Genomic DNA, 11,898 nt, shown 5'->3' with positions numbered 1-11,898 from the left:
GGTTGGGCCATTCCTTGAGTATGGCTACAGGTCCAAACTCCATCCTAGAGTACGCCTACATGTTGGGTTATTCCCCTGAGTATGGCTACAGATCCAAATTCCATCCCAGAGTATGACTATAGGCTGGGGTCATACTAGGAGTATGACTACAGGTCCAAACCCTGTCCTAGAGTATGACTACAAGCTGGGGTCTTTTCTAGAGTATGGCTACAGGTCCAGGTGGTGTCCTAGGGTACGGGTGCAGTATATGTCCAAACCCTATCCTAGAGTACAACTGCATGGCCATGCCCTAGAGCAGGGGTCTCCAAACTTTCTAAACAAAGGGCCAGTTTATGGTCCTTCAGACTTTCGGGGGGACATCGGTGGGAGTAAACGGTGTCCCTTCTTTGGTCTTGGGGGGGGGGGGGGGGGGGAAAACGGTGCCTCATTGTTGGTGTCAGGGCAGGAATTATGCCCATTGTTGGTGTCAGTGGGCAAATAGTGTCTCCTTTCAGTGAAATAAATGGTACCCCAAGGGTTGGATAGAGGAAAGCAAAGGGCCAGAGTTTGGAGGCCACTGCCCTAGAGTTTGGTAGCAAGTCCAGATCACATCCTAGAGTACAACTACAGCCAAGGCTATGTCCTAGAGGCTGGCAACAGCAATTCGGCTGCGTCCTAGGGTACTGCTGCGGGTCCAAACCCTAACCACCCAAACTGTGCCCTAGGGTAACATGATTAATCATTCTTCAAGACAGGTAGACAACATAGCCTTAGCCTGTGGCAGTGTGAGGATGGCTCATCTTTATCACACATCGTAGTTGGTCCTCCTATCTTATATACAGTAAGCTTACACTACAGGCACACCTTGTCAGTACCCCACCCAGGTGCTGCCCTCATTGTCTTTTATTCCACAATGATGTACTCCGCCCTTAGACATGTAATGTTTTTCTCACCTCCATCAGGAAACCCCTGTGTGTTTTACCAGGTCAAGGTTAGCATATTACAGGAGGTCTAGATTGCTGCTTCCATATTTCTCGCACAGGAGCAGAGAAATTCCAGATGTACAAATGTCATTTTCCGTTGTCTCCCACTTGTACAAATGTCATTTTCCGTTGTCTCCCACTGAAATAGAGGCGGTTGACCTAGTCACTCTTGTTGTCCCATTGCACTTTACTCACATGACTACTTGGGGCTTTACTGAAATGCCTGACCTCTCCTTTATGCCACACTCCTATGGGCGCAGATGGCCCCGTTCTCTCTTTGCTGGTGAGGACAACCAATGACTTGGTGAGGCTTGGCCTTTTTTCTTTCCGCATGATAGTGGTTTGGTATCTCGGACCAGCCCACCCACCCCCCCCCCGCTGCAGAGTGGGGAGCTATGCACCTTCCCGGATGTTGCTTTATGGATCTGCACTGCAATAATTAGCCGCTGAATGAATGACTGCTTTCTGCTAATGTCATCCCCTATGTCACCCCCTGTGTGTCATACCCCCCCAGTCCCAGCAGGGACCGCTCTGCACACAGGAAGTGAGTGTGGGGCGCCTGCTGCATTTTACCCATCCCCTTCATTGTATCATGATTTGGATTTTATCTATCTCAGGAAAATAAAATTCTTGGAAATCAAGTGGTTCTGTTTATTTTGAGAACATTTGGAGACTCTGCGATACCGGATTACTGATAATAGAACTCTGAGAACCTGATGGTTATTATCAGTGACACGAACAGAACTTTCAGACACTAGACCAGGGATATGCAATTAGCGGACCTCCAGCTGTTGCAAAACTACAAGTCCCATCATGCTCTTCCTCTGGGTGTCATGTCTTGTGGCTGTCATCATGGGACTTGTAATTCTGCAACAGCTGGAGGTCCGCTAATTGCATATCTCTGCACTAGACTATACGGCCTTCCGTATCTGTGAGAGACAAAATTCAGCCTTTGATATCTCCCTTGTGTAATTCACGCTATATGCGGTGACAGACATTTACCTCCATTATAAACCGTCTGTCACTGTAGGAAAACAATTGTTTGCTATTATGTGTCGCATTCGCACTGCAACACAGCCCAACGCTGCGCTTACATGTAGACCTGCATGGCAATGTCAGGCAGTGCATCACACCACCCAACTTTGCAGTGAATGAAGTGTACATTTTGTACACTTGAAATAAATTAGCACAAAAAAAAGGGAGCCGTGCGATGTGCTTAATCGTGCGTCACGTTGCCCCCTAGTGCAGGGGCAACGCAGAGCAACTGCAGCAGTGAATCGCTCGGCTGCTCTGCAATTTCATGGAGGGGCAGTGTGGATTGGTCCTATGGCTCCATGCACACTGAAGGTTAAATTAACGTTCTAAAAACGCCAGTAGCTTGCAGTGAGTCTTTCAACTATTAGCTTTTTTTTTTTTTGCTTTTTTTTTTTTTCAATGGATCAAAAACGTTAGCCACGTTTTGAGTGTTTCTCGAAGTTTATCAGTGCTTGCCGTTTTTGTGGTCAGAAAACAACTACTGAACGCGATTTTATGCCGTTCAGAACAGTCCATGAAGTCCACTGCTGATAAACATCCAAAAATGTCCATGTGTGCATGAACACACAGGATAACATAGAGGGGAGGTTTGTGGGCTGTTAAAAAAAAAAAAAAAAACTCCCGGAAAACGGCACTTTATGAGCTTCAGTGTACATGGAGCCTTAAAGTGGCCCTATAGCCTGGCATTTTTTTTTTTTTTTCCCTTTCTTTTATGCCTCTGATCATCTGGGAAGTTTTCTCACCTTTTCTGTCCTGGATACACAACAGGAAAATAAGAGGTGCCATCTCCAGAGTAAAGGGTAATTGCGCGTCACACAACAGTTTTTTCCGTCAGAATAAACTCTGACTGTCTTTCCGAAGGAGTTCCGCTGAAACGGACTTGCCTACGCAATCACACCAAAGTCGTTCGTTAGAATGTGATGACGTACGACGGAACTAGAAAAAGGAAGTTCAATAGCCAGTAGCCAATAGTCTGCTCTTGCGTCGTTTTTGGTCTGTCCAGACTAGCATACAGACGAACGGTTCTCCCGATAGGAATTGATTCCATCAGAAAGATTTAAAACATGTTCTATTTCTAGGTCCGTCAGACTTTTTTGGAAAAAAAAAAAAGTCAGATGAAGCCCCACACACAATAGGAATATCCGATAAGATGATTCCGTCTGACCTTTTCTGACGGAAAGTCCGGTCGCGTGCACGCGCCATTAGTTGTCACTGGAGCAGGTATTGAAAGTTTTTTCATTAAATTTTTTTTTCTGGTGACAATTATCAATTTCTGTCATGGTGATAATAGGACAAATACGGTGAATTTCCCCAGTGGAGACACAGACAGCAAACCTGAGACAACACATGTACAGTGCTGTATTTGCCCCTTCCTGATTTTTTTTTTTTTTTTTTTTGCATATTTGTCACACTTAGGCCTGGTTCACACCTATGCATTTAGTGCGTTTTCAGTTTTGCAGAAATGCACTATAGTCGATTTAACATGGTTTTCTATGGGTCACGTTCACAGTTCAAGTTCACACATTTTAGGGAATAAGCCAGGTACTTTTTTTTTTTTTTTTGTTTTTTTTTTTTTGTTTTTTTTTTTTTCAGACTTCAATGGATCAAAAACGTGTATTGAAAAATTCAAAATGCACCTGGAAAATGCAAACTGCAAAGGGTGAATCGGGCCTTTAACTACTTGCTTAACGGGTACTTAAAACCCCCCTCCTGCCCAGACCAATTTTCACCTTTCAGCACTGTCGCACTTTGAATGACAATTGCACAGTCATACAACACTGTAACCAAATTTAATTTTTATAATTTTTTTTCACACAAATAGAGCTTTTCTTTTGGTGGTATTTAATCACAGCTGGGATTTTTATTTTTTGCTAAACAAAAAAAGATGGCACATTTAAAAAAAATAAATCATGTTTCAAAGTTTGTTGTAAAATTTAGCAAACAGTTAATTTTTTTTACTTAATTGATATGCGCTGATGAGGCGGCACTGATGGCACTGATAGGTACCACTGATAGATGGCACTGATTGTGGACACTGATAGGTGGCACTGGTAGGCTGCACAGTTGTGTACTGTTGGTGGCACAGGTGGGCACTGAAGAGCTGGCGGCAGCTTTATGTGATTGGGACACAGCCGCCGGTGATCGGTTGTGTCCCAATAGGTGTATGTTCATTGGTTTGTGCAAAATTTATCACGTCTATAAACTACGGGATATATTTGGGAACTTTCATTTTTTTTTGTTTTTACTGGTAATGGCCGTGATCTGTGATTTTTAATGGGACTACGACATTGTGTCAGAAAATCTGACCCCAAATGACACCTTTTAGGCTCCAGTGACGTTACATTGATCAGTGCTATAAAATGCACTGATCAATGGGAGTTAACGCTAGGGTGCGATCAAGGGCTAAAGTGTGTTCCCTCAGCGTGTTCTAAATGTAGGGGGGATGGGCTGCCTGGAATGTGACAGAGATCACTGTTCACGATCACTGGGGACACAAGATCTCAGACATGTCATCTGGCAGAAGGGTGGAATTGCCTTGTTTACATAGGCCAGTGATGGCGAACTTTGGCACCCCAGATGTTTTGGAACTACATTTCCCATGATGCTCATGCACTCTACAGTGTATTTGAGCATCATGGGAAATGTAGTTCCAAAACATCTGGGGTGCCAAGGTTCGCCATCACTGACATAGGCAGTTCCCCATTCTGCCTCTCCTCACCACGTTCGCGGGTCGCTGGCGGACATCGATTCCACTGGCATGCTTCTGCAGTGTGCACGTGTGTGCCCTCTATTCACCTTGCACAGACCAATGTACAGGTACGTCGGTTTGCGCAGGAGAGCCAACCTGACGCAGCATATCTGCGTGAGCTGGACAGCAAGAGGTTAACCACAATTTTTGGAAAGCCGAGTTAAATTTCACTTGCCACACCCAGGCCTGATTACTGCCAGACCCGTTGAATCAAGAAATCACTTAAATAGAAGCTGTCTGACAAAGCGAAGCATGCTAAAAGCAACGCATCATGTCACTATCAAGAAATTCAAGAACAGATGAGAAACAATGTAACACGTCTCAATCTGGAAATGGTTACAAAACCATTTCTAAGGCTTTGGGCCTCCAGCGAACCACGGTGAGAGCCATTATCCACAAATTGAAAAAAAACATAACAGTGGTGAACATTTCCAGAAGTGGCTGCCCTCCCAAAATTATTTCAAGAGCACGACGATTCATCCAGGAGGCCATAAAAGAACCCAGAACAACATCTAAGGAACGGCAGGCCTTTCTTGCCTCAGGTAAGTTCATTATTCAACAATAAGAAAGAGACTAGGCAAAAAAGGCATCCATGGGAGAGTTCCAAGGCCAAAGCCACTGCTGACCAAAAAGAACGCAAAGGTTCGTCTCACATTTGCCAAATATCTTAATTATTCCCAAGACTTTTGAGCAAATATTCCGTGGACTGATGAAACAAAAGTTGAACTTTTTGGAAGGTTTACGTCCCGTTACATCTGGCGTAAAACGAACACAGCATCTCATTAAAAGAACATCATACCAACGGTCAGACGTAGTAGTGTGATGGTCTGTGGCTGCTTTGCAACGTCAGGATCTGGATTCCATAACTGAACCATGAAGTCGTCTTTCTACCAGAAAATCCAGAAAGAGAATGTCCGGCCATCAGTTCCTGAGCTCAAGCACATTTGGGTTATGCAGCAGGACAATGTTCCGAAACACACCAGCAAGTCCACCTCTTAATGGTTAAAAAAAAAAAAAAAAAAAAAAAAATTCTGTTTTTGGAGTGGTCTAGTCAAAGTCCGGACTTAAATCCGATTGAGATTCTGTAGCATAGCTTAGGCCGTTCATGCTGGAAAACCTCCAATGTGGCTGAATTAATACAATTTTCTGATCAGTGGTCTTTAAAGCCTTAGTCCTCAGACCAGAATTTGAGCCAAAGAACTTTCCTAGGGACTTTTGTTTATGAGCTGGGATAATGAAACAGTTTATAGCGCCACATCCCTTTATAAATACACAAATATGGAAAGATTTTTATGGGACTTTTAAAGCGCAAAAATAAACATTCCAAAGAATTAATCACAAAATACATACAATCAGGTCCATAAATATTGGGACATTGACATAGTTATAATCTTTTTGGCTCTATACACCACCATGGATATGAAATGAAACAAACAAGATGTGCTTTAACTGCAGTCTTTCAGATTTAATTTGAGGGTATTTACATCCAAACAGGTGAACGGTGTAGGAATTGCAACAGTTTGTATATGTGACTCCCACTTTTTAAGGGACCAAAAGTAATGGGACAGATTAACAATCATCCATCAAACTTTCATTTTTTAATACTTGGTTGCAAATCCTTTAGCAGTCAATTACAGCCTGAAGTCTGGAATGCATAGACATCACCAGACGTTGGGCTTCATCCCTGGTGATGCTCTGCCAGGCCTCTACTGCAACTGTCTTCAGTTCCTGCTTGTTCCTGGGGCATTTTCCCTTCAGTTTTGTCTTCTGCAAGTGAAATGCAGGCTCAATCGGATTCGGGTCTTGTGATTGACTTGGCCATTGCATAACATTCCACTTTTTTCCCTTAAAAAAACCTCTTTGGTTGCTTTTGCAGTATGCTTCGGGTCATTGTCCATCTGCACTGTGAAGCGCCGTCCAATGAGTTCTGAAGCATTTTGCAGAATATGAGCAGATAATATTGCCCGAAACACTTCATCCTGCTGCTTTTGTCGGCAGTCACATCATCAATAAATACAAGAGAACCAGTTCCATTGGCAGCCATACATGCCCACACCATGACACTACCACCATTATGCTTCACTGATGAGGTGGTATGCTTTGGATCATGAGCAGTTCCTTTCCTTATCCATACTCTTCTCTTCCCATCACTCTGGTACAAGTTGATCTTGGTCTCATCTGTCCATAGGATGTTGTTCCAGAACTGTGAAGGCTTTTTTTAGATGTTGTTTGGCAAACTCAAATCTGGCCTTCCTGTTTTTGAGGCTCACCAATGGTTTGCATCTTGTGGTGAACCCTCTGTATTCACTCTGGTGAAGTCTTCTCTTGATTGTTGACTTTGACACACATACACACCTACCTCCTGGAGAGTGTATCTGGCCAACTGTTGTGAAGGGTGTTTTCTTCACCAGGGAAAGAATTCTTCGGTCATCCACCACAGTTGTTTTCCGTGGTCTTCCGGGTCTTTTGGTGTTGCTGAGCTCACCGGTGCGTTCTTTCTTTTTAAGGATGTTCCAAACAGTTGATTTGGCCACACCTAATGTTTTTGCTATCTCTCCGATGGGTTTGTTTTGTTTTTTCAGCCTAATGATGGCTTGCTTGACTGATAGTGACAGCTCTTTGGGTGGTTGATGGCAACAGATTCCAAATGCAAATAGCACGCTTGAAATGAACTTTGGACCTTTTATCTGCACCTTGTAAATGGGATAATGAGGGAATAGCACACCTGGCCATGGAACAGCTGAGCAGCCAATTGTCCTATTACTTTTGGTCCCTTAAAGCGGAGGTCCACCCTAAAATGGACCTCCGCTCATCGGAATCCCCCCCCCCCTCCGGCGCCACAATCGGCACCTTTCAGGGGGGAGGGGGGTGCAGTTACCTGGATAATCCAGGTAACTGCACCCACTTCCGGGCTAGCTCTCTGCGGAACGAGCGTAGGTTACGCCCCCGTTCCGCAAGCGCCCGCCCCCTTCAGCAAGTGCCCCGCTGCCTGCTGGGAAACACACAGCTTCCAGAGGCAGCGGGGACCGTCCGGATTGCGCCGCGCGGCTCGCGCATGCGCAGTAGGGAACCGGGAAATGAAGCCGAAAGGCTCCATTTCCTGATTCCCATACCCAAGATGGCGGCGGGACCCGGCAGCCGAGCGAGCGATCGGCTTCGGGTGCCGACATCGCGGGCGCGCTGGACAGGTAAGTGTCACTATTTAAAAGTCAGCAGCTGCAGTATTTGTATCTGCTGGCTTTTAAAAAAAAAAAAAAAAAAAACGCGGAGTCCCGGTGGACTCCCGCTTTAAAAAGTGGGAGGCACATATACAAACTGTTGTAATTCCTACACCGTTCACCTGATTTGGATGTAAATAGCCTCAAATTAAGTCTGCATTTAAAGAGGAAGTAAAGGCTAAAAAAAAAAAAAACACACCCTGTAAGGCAAAGGCATAATGAGCTAGTATGCATAGCATACTAGCTCATTATGAATAACTTACCTGAGAACGAAGCCCCCGAAGCGGTCCTCCGCCTTCATGTCCGCTGCTGCCATGGATCCCGGAGTGACTTCCGGGTCTCGCTGCTCCGGCACTGTGATTTGCCGGAGCAGCGATAACGTCACTCTAGCGCATGCGCACGGGAGCCGACACTCGCGGCATATTGCTGCGATCTGCGGCCTGCCCAGTGCGCCTGCATGCGCCGTAGACAGCGGTGCCTGTCTTCGGGTAAATATCTCCTAAACCATATAGGTTTAGGAGATATTTCTTGGACCTACAGGTAAGCCTTAATCTAGGCTTACCTGTAGGTCAAAGTTGGTTGTAAGGGTTTACAACCACTTTAAAGCACATCTTGTTTCATTTCAAATCCATTGTGGTGGTAATATAGAGCCAAAAAGATTAGAATTGTGTTGATGTCCCTATATTTATGGACCTGACTGTAGAACTGGATGCAAAACTGATTAGTCTCTACATGTTTTGCCATACAAATAGGGCTTCTTCAGGAGAACTTTAATATCAGACCTCATAAATATAATCACTATAATGAGAAGAAACACAATTGAAAAACTCCAAGAAAACAAAAAACAGTATAAATTTCACAAATTACAGCTTAGGCAAAATACTGAGTAGACAACAAACTGATTTGAATCCTGGCCTGTGTATTCCATAGAAATATGAAAATCCAAGCGTGAATGGATAAAATTTGATCAACTTGATCGTACCATAGAGAGGGATAAATCAATTAAGGAGATAACACCAAGGGACCATCTATCAAATTGAAAGCAATAAGATATAACTAAAATTAAACGACTAAATGTTGAAAATAAAAGGCGTTTTAAAAAAAAAAAAAATGCCTGTCTCTATTGACATATGAGGAAAGAAGACAATAACTTCCAAAGTAGTGATGAAGAATGAAGTAAATTTGGGGTACTTCAAGGGAAACCTCAGTGTATGAGTATTATCGGGGTACCCTTAAATTAGAATAGAGTATTGACAATTAGCCAAAGGCACACCAACATCACCAGTGACGGTCAAAAAAATCAAATTACAATTCATTACCTGAAAAGACTAAGCCCAGAAGAATAAGGCGTTCCAAGAGGGGACTATCATTTTTATTTTCAAACGCTTCTAAACGTAAACGCGGCAAAACAATTGTTTTAAACGTGGGTTACTGTTTGTCAAGTTAAATCGTTCAGGAGAGGTTGTAAAAACGTCCCGTGTACATTAAGCCTAAGTGTGTCTAGATTTTATCTCCTGGTTGATGGAGCACCTAGACAGCCATTCCCTGCTAAGCCTGTCAATAAACCTCACTATTTGGCTGTGCTCATGCCAACACCCACTGCCTGAGCGATAGGCTTGTTTTCTAACTCAGGGCTCCAGTTCATGTTGGTTCCTGGATTCCTGTATTTCTGGTTCTGACTTTGATATGTGTTGGCTGCCCACCTTGACCTTTGACCTGTACCGCACTCTGATTCATTCCTGGGCAGCTGCGTTATGTCAAGTGTGCCCAAGGGCCACATTGCGGTGCATTCATCAGTAAAGTCCATCATTTGTTGAGGGGTGCTCTGGTGAAGATCTGCTGTGTGTACCTAAACTCTGCAGATTGGCCCCTTTAAAGTGGTTGTAAACCCTTATGCCGCGTACACACGACCGGACTTTTCGAGGGACTAGGTCCGATGGTCTTTCCGACTGACTTTTGGCGGAGTTCCGACGGACTTTCCGAATGAACGGACTTTCCGAATGAACCACACACAATCACACCAAAGTCCGACGGATTCGAACGTGATGACGTACGACCGGACTAGAATAAGGAAGTTCATAGCCAGTAGCCAATAGCTGCCCTAGCGTTGTCCGTCGGACTAGCATACACACGAGCGGATTTCTCAGTAGGAACTGGGTCCGGCGGAGTTCCGGCCCAAAAATTTGAAACATGTTCCATTTCTAAAGTCTGTCGGATTTTTACAAATCTAAAGTCCACTGCAGCCCACACACGATCGAATGGTCCGCCGGAACCGTTCCGTCGGACCTTTGATGTCGAAAAGTCTGGTCGTGTGTACGGGGCATTACAAACCACTTTGACCTACAGGTAAGCCTAGATTAAGGCTTACCTGTAGGTCCAAGAAATATCTCCTAAACCTACACGGTTTAGGAGATATTTACAAAAAGACAGGCACCGCTGTCGCACTGCGCACTGGGCATGCCGCTGCTAACGGCAATATGCCATTAGTGGCGGCTCCCGTGCGCATGCGCGGGAGTGACGTCATCGCTGCCCCGCCGCTGTGAGTGGCCGGAACATCGATACCCAGAAGAAGATGGACGCTCCGTGCTACAGCGGTGACATCGCTGGCTCCTGTGTCAGGTAAGTGACACATAATGGGCTACTATACGAAGCATAGTAGCCCATTATGCTTTACCTTTGCAGGGAGACTGGAAGTAAACCCATCAGGGTTTACTTCCTCTTTAAGAGCTTACACCTGTGGTTGTCAACTTGTGAGCTAAAGCGGGCCTCAAATGGGGTCCCTGACACCGGCAAAGGGCCACACCTAATGATGCATTTACAGTATGTAATACTTGAGAGGACTGTCAGAAACTGCAGACCTAATAGAAGAAATGACAGTCAAAGTGTGGACATGCTTTATTTGTGGCTGAGGATATGCCGCAGAAGAAAATACGAAACTGGAAACATGTTACATGGGGTTAGTAGAGATCAATGCTATTACCCTAATCAATGTTCCCAATGCAGACGAGAGACGCATATTATATACCAAAGGGTCGCAGGTTGGGAACTGGGGGTTAAGCCCTCTTCCATGTGCAGATAGCACAGAGGGTTTCCTAAGCAAACAACCAGCTTACAGTGAGTCTTTGCTGTTACACAACCACCTGAACTATGTTATGCACTACATTAACCAGATGCCCAGGGAACACTTAGGAAACAAGCTCCTAACACAGGATTCTATCCCATTAAGTAACTGCCTGGGAAACGCACATTAATGAAAACAATGGTCTAAGAACAGAGCCAGCAGCTGAGATAAGTCAATGTACTGGCAGATCCACCAACGATTCAGTAGACCTTTACTTAACCAAGCACTCAGGTGATGGTAGAGGGTGGAAAACCATTTGGGTATAGAGAAGGTCCAGTCAGGCTGCTTCCAATTTGTAGCAAGTGGACCATTAAACTGAGGGTGATTAGGGAAGTACAGTACATGCAGGGGTACAGCCACTAGATACTGCTTTGCCTGGTGTACAACCTCCTAGAGCAGGGGTTCCCAACCGCTGGCCCTCCTGTTCTGAGATGGCAAGCCCAAATTTCGGGTTCCCAACCCACCATCCCCAAGCCTCAGCGTGAAGAATATAGCAGGCACTTGAGGAAGTAGAGCCAATGCTTCCTGTATAGCGCCGGCTCCTGTCATAGGAGGAGTGATACCAAATGTACTCTGCCTGTGACAGGAGCGATACAGGAAGCATCGGCTCTGCTGTCTACCACAGCTGCATGTTCCTTCTAGCGCCGGCTCCTGTCAGACTGATGCTCATGGATGGTGGGTCGTGAACCAGCCAGCAATACCCACTAACAATACAAGCTAGCAATACCCACCAGCAGCAGTACCAGACCTGGAGGACAGCCAGGAGCAGCCACCAGCCATACCCACCTGGGTGACAGCCAGCAACACCTGCAG

This window comes from Lithobates pipiens, unplaced genomic scaffold, assembly GCF_037356315.1.
Source record: "Lithobates pipiens isolate NorthernLeopardFrog02 unplaced genomic scaffold, aLitPip1_a1.2 Scaffold_18, whole genome shotgun sequence".
Classification (NCBI taxonomy): Eukaryota; Metazoa; Chordata; class Amphibia; order Anura; family Ranidae; genus Lithobates; species Lithobates pipiens.
Note: the sequence above shows the minus strand (reverse complement) of the source record.